Below are 5,721 nucleotides of genomic sequence, written 5' to 3' on the forward strand. Positions count from 1 at the left end.
CGGCTAATTTTTTCTATATATATATTTTTAGCTGTCCATATAATTTCTTTCTATTTTTAGTAGAGATGGGGTCTCGCTCTTGCTCAGGCTGGTCTCGAACTCCTGAGCTCAAACGATCCGCCCACCTCGGCCTCCCAGAGTGCTAGGATTACAGGCGTGAGCCACCGCGCCCGGCCTAGCTAGGTAATTATAAAAAAGTTTAAAACCCTGTGGTAGATTGAAAACATGGCCATAATATTCTTTTGGTCTTTCAAGAGGTAAAATCTATTTCCCCATCCTTTAAATCTGGACTGGTCTTGTGATTTGCTTTGACTAATAGAATATGGTGGAGTGATATTGTAAAAGTTTTAGAGCATAGTCCTCTACAGCTTTTGTGCTTGCTCTCTTAGGACCTAGGACAACCATACTATGAAGAAGCTTGAGTGGCAGGTTGAATTGTGATCCCCACAAAATTCATATGTTGAAATCCTAACCCTTAGTACTTCACAATATGACCTTATTTGGAAATAGAGTCCTTATAGAAGTAATCAAGTTAAAATGAGATCATTAAGGGGGACCCTAATATTTCTTTTGAAAATTTAAATTGAAAAATCATCAGAGGCCAGGTGCAGTGGCTCATGCCTGTTATCCTAGCACTTAGGAGGCTGAGGCTGGAGTATCACTTGAGGTCAGGAGTTCAAGACCAGACTGAGCAAGAGAGAGACCCCCCACCATCTCTACTAAAAAAAGAAAAATTAGCCCTGCAAAGTGGATGCCTGTTGTCCCAGCTACTCAGGAGACAGAGAGGCAGGAGGATGGCTTGAGCCCAGGAGTTTGAGGTTGCAATGAGCTATGATGATGACACTGTACTCTAGCCAGGGTGACCAAGTGAGACTCCATTTCAAAAAAAAAAATCATCAGAGTAACAAATTCCCACTTTAGGAAATTTAGAAAATGCAGAAAATTATAAAGAATGTAAAAGCTATCTATAATCCCACTACTCAGATATAAATATTTTTGGTATTTTTCCTTTCGGTATTTTAAATTTTTTTGTGCATATGTACACACACATTTAAATTTGTGTTAACTTTTATTTTTTAAATAATACGTATCTTACTCTCTCATAAGAATTAAAGTAATACAGAACATAGATTAGAAAGGTGAAAGTTACACTATAATCTCTCCTTCACCCATTAAATGTTGGTTCATTTTTTTAAGCAAAATTAGGATCATACTATATATTCATTAGTGGTTTTCAAACTTTATTTTACCTTGATCAACTTTAAGAAATACATTTTACATTCCAAGTCAGTTAATCCAATTATATATCCACACAAATGAAATTTTTAAAGTTTCGAAAAATAATCCTCACTCATACTCATACCTTCTATTCTATCCTAGTCCGTATTCTTTGGTTTGTCTGTTGAGCACTACACCTGCAGAGGGACAAGGCAGAACAGGCTCTGAGAGCCGAGGCAGGGCAAAGCAGAATCCATGCAGGCAGCCAGGAGGAAGAAGTTCAAAGCCCAGTAGGGTGGGGAGGGCATCCCCACAGAGCAACAGTCTTGCACGAACTTCTGGATAGGGTGAGAAGGCAACCCTGTGGAAGGAGTGGTCCAGCATGAAAATCCCAGGTACTGGGAGACCCCTTGCGAGGACAGGAAAACTCCCAGTGTGGAAGATTAGGGAAAGGTGCAAAAGGCATTTGGTGTTCCTAAAAATAGAGGCTGAAAGCAACTCTCCCTCCCTCTCTCCCTCCCTCCCTTCCTTCCTTTCTTTCTAGACAAGGCCTCTTTGTTTCCCAGGCTGGTCTTGAACTAGTCTCAAGGGATCCTCCCATCTCTGCCTCCTGAATAGCTGGGATTACAGGAATGCACCATCAGGCCTGGCACAACATTGTTTTTAGTGTCAAATGGATTTGACATAAATTATCTGCCTTCTGTAGTCTCTGGTTGCTACCTCCTCGCACTCCACCGCTACCAGGCTGATGTTGACCACCTTGATAATCAGTTCACAATAATGGATCTTCCCGTATCCCTTGCTCTGAGGGATTCAATTTAAGTGGACAATTTACATGCCTTGAAATAAACCAGCTTTGACTTTGCCTGCGGATTAACTATTGTGCTTTGTATTAAGATAGTGCTAGTTTAATTTTTTTTTTTTTTTTTGAGACAGAGTCTCATTCTGTTGCCCGGGCTAGAGTGAGTGCCGTGGCGTCAGTCTAGTTCACAGCAACCTCAAACTCCTGGGCTTAAGCGATCCTACTGCCTCAGCCTCCCGAGTAGCTGGGACTACAGACATGCGCCACCATGCCCGGCTAATTTTTTGTATATATATATTTTAGTTGTCCATATAATTTCTTTCTATTTTTAGTAGAGACGGGGTCTCACTCTTGCTCAGGCTGGTCTCGAACTCCTGACCTCGAGCGATCCACCCGCCTCGGCCTCCCAGAGTGCTAGGATTACAGGCGTGAGCCACCTCGCCCGGCCTTAATTTTTAATATTGTGACCATGTTTTTTTCCCAAGAGTTCAGATAATAAATTCAGATTGATGGTTAGATAGAAGGACACATAGCACAGGATTAAGGAGGTACATAACAAAAATAGAGCATACTGCACAATTTGCAGGCAAGAATTTGGGATTGGGCAGTGAAAGCACTAACTTAAAGACTGAATCTCACATGTCTGGAATGAGAAAGGCAAGTACTTCTACATCAGTCAAAAGCTTTTTCATCTCTTCAAAAGGCACTAATGCTCCATCTAAAATAATTGCTGCTGAATGAGCTTGAGCAAACCACACAAACAAACGTGGATTAACATGCATTATGGTATCTATTCCTTGATTGTTCTACGAAACTGAGTAAAGTTATATTTCCTAATTCAGAGGTTGCAACTAAAATATGTTGTTGGCAAACAAAAGGGGAAATTTTGATGACAAATGGGTTGGCCCCTTATGACGGAGAGCTGATTCTGACAGGCCACTACCAACAATCATGCTTTCTACAATATATCAAGGAATGCCTCAAATCACAGGAACAGCAACAAATAAAAATTCTTCCTAGCTCATATAGGTACTTTGGATTTAAAAAAAGGAGTTTCAAATCATTTTCTTAAGATCCTAGAACTGTAGAGCCATCAGCATGCAACTGCAGCTTGGAAAATCTATAGGCATAAGACTCTAATCTGTGAGAACTGCTGCATGGGCTGAACCCAGCAAAGCCATAGGGATGGGGCTGCATGAGGCCTTTGGGGACCCAACCCTGACCCCAGTGTGCCCAGGATGTGGGACATGGAGTCAAAGGAGATTATTCTCCAGCTTTAAGACTTACTGCCACGCTGGGTGCAGTGGCTTATACCTGTAATCCCACTATTCTGAGAAGTGTAGGTGGGAGGATTGCTTGAGGTCAAGAGTTCAAGACCAGTCTGAGCAAAAGAATGAGATCCCATCTCTACAAAAAAAGCCCCCCAAATTAGCCTGGTATGGTGACACGTGCCTATAGTCCTAGCTACTCAGGAGACTGAGCTACTTCAGGAGGATCACTGGAGCCTAGGAGTTCAAGGCTGCAGTGAGCTATGATCACGCTACTGCACTCCAGCCTGGATTACAGAGTGAGACACTGCCTCAAAAAAACAAACAAACACAAAAAGACTTACTGTTGTTTTCCCTGTTGGATTTTGGACTGACTTGGGACCAGTTACCCCTTTCTTCTTGTCTATTTCTCCCTTTTGGAACAGGAATGTCTATCCTATATCTGTCCCACCACTGTATTTCAGAAGCGCATAGCTTATTAATTTCATAAGCTCATAATCGGAGAATAATTTGCCTCAGGATGAATCATGCCTTGAGTCTCACCCACATCTGATTTAGATGAGCCTCTGGACTTTGGACTTTTTTTTTTTTTTTTTTTTTTTGAGACAGGGTCTCACTCTGTTGCCTGGGCTAGAGTGCAGTGACATCATCATAGCTCACTGCAACCTCTAACTCCTGATCTCAAGCAATCCTCCCACCTCAGCCTCCCAAAGTGCTAGGATTACAGGTGTGAGCCACCATGTCTGGCCCAGACTTTGGACTTTTGAGTTGATGCTGGAAAGAGTTAAAACTTCCGGGATGGAATGAATATATTTTGCACTGTGAGAAGAACATGAATTTTGGGGGCCAAGGGCAGCATGCTTTGGTTTGAAGGTGGCCCCAAAGCTTATGTGTTGGAAACTTAGTCCCCAGTGCTAAAATGTTGGGAGGTGGGGCCTAATAAGATGTGATTAGGTCATGATGGCTCTGACCTCATGAATAGATTAATGTCATTATCACCAAAATGTGTTAAATATCAGTAGAGTGGGTTTGCTGAAAAAAAAAAAACAACAAGTTCAGCCCCCTCTTGCTCTCTCACTCTTGCCCTCTCTTGCCCTTCCACCTTCCGCCATGGGGTGATGCAGCAAGAAGGTCTTCTTCGTAAGATGCTGGCCCCTTGATGTCGGACTTTCCAGACTCCAGAACTATAAGCCAATACATTTCTATTCATTATAAATTACTCAGTCTGTCATATTCTGGTATAGCAGAATGAAATGAACAAGGATAATGTATGATTTGTTTACCTGTGATTTTGAGGCTTTCATAATTGCTGCAGTTTGAATGTCTATGTACCCCCCCCAATTCATATATTGAAACCTAATCCTCAGTGCAATAGTATTAAAAGGTGGTGATTTTGGGGGGTGATTAGACCTGCTATCATGAATGGAATTAATGCCCTTATAAAAAATTAATGCCCTTATAATGCCCTGAAGGAACAGCTGGCCCCTTCCACCAAGTGAGGACATAGCAAGAAGGTGCCATCTATGAAGCAGAGAGTGAGCCCTCACCATATACTGGCTTTACTGGCCCCTTGATCGTGGACCTTCCAGCCTCCAGAACTGTGAGTAATAAATTTCTGTTGTTTATAAATTACCCAGGGAGTGTTGAGTGTCCTGAGAGGTCAGATTGCCGACAGGTAAATTAGGGATTTGGTGAGAGACCTCTTTATAAGGAATCAGAGACATGGCCCATGGACATGGACATGAACATGAACATGGACATAGTAAAATGGAACTTCCAGATTATAAACAGTGGAAGATAGAAGGGACACCATTAGAAACTATCCAACAGAAGCTGGCTGCGCGAGGACTAAGAGATCCATGGGGCCGCAATGAAGCTTGGAGATACATGAGTGGCTTTTGCAAACAGTATTTCCTTTGTTGGTGCATTACCAAAAGGACTCAAATGGGGATTTGCTGCATTTGTGGTAGCTATAGGGGCTGAATATTTCCTGAAGTCCCTGGATAAAGATAAGAAGCATCACTGAAGATAATACCTGGAAGTAACTTAGTGATTTTATAACTCTCTTATAAAAATAAGATTTCTTCACTGTAGCGTACTTGTGTCTGTTTGTCCCTTAAAGAATATAAGTAAGATTTTTTTTTTTTTCTTTTGGAGACAGAGTCTCGCTCTTTTGCCCGGGCTAGAGTGCCATGGCGTCAGCCTAGCTTACAGCAACCTCAAATTCCTGGGCTTAAGCGATCCTTCTGCCTCAGCCTCCTGAGTAGCTGGGACTACAGGCATGTGCCACCATGCCCGGCTAATTTTTTCTATATATTTTTAGTTGTCTAGATAATTTCTATCTATTTTTTTGGCATTTGCTCAGGCTGGTCTCGAACTCCTGAACTCAAACATTGTCCACCTGCCTCGGCCTCCCAAGTGCTAGGATTACGG

At 42.2% G+C, this 5,721-nt stretch overlaps 1 pseudogene; it reads left to right on the plus strand.

The window, feature by feature from the left end:
* Positions 1-5,010: 5,010 nt before the first annotated feature.
* LOC138389796 (NADH dehydrogenase [ubiquinone] 1 beta subcomplex subunit 3 pseudogene) lies at positions 5,011-5,356 on the plus strand (annotated as a pseudogene).
* The last annotated feature ends 365 nt before the right edge of the window (positions 5,357-5,721 follow it).

This window comes from Eulemur rufifrons, chromosome 8 (assembly GCF_041146395.1).
Source record: "Eulemur rufifrons isolate Redbay chromosome 8, OSU_ERuf_1, whole genome shotgun sequence".
Taxonomy (NCBI): domain Eukaryota; kingdom Metazoa; phylum Chordata; class Mammalia; order Primates; family Lemuridae; genus Eulemur; species Eulemur rufifrons.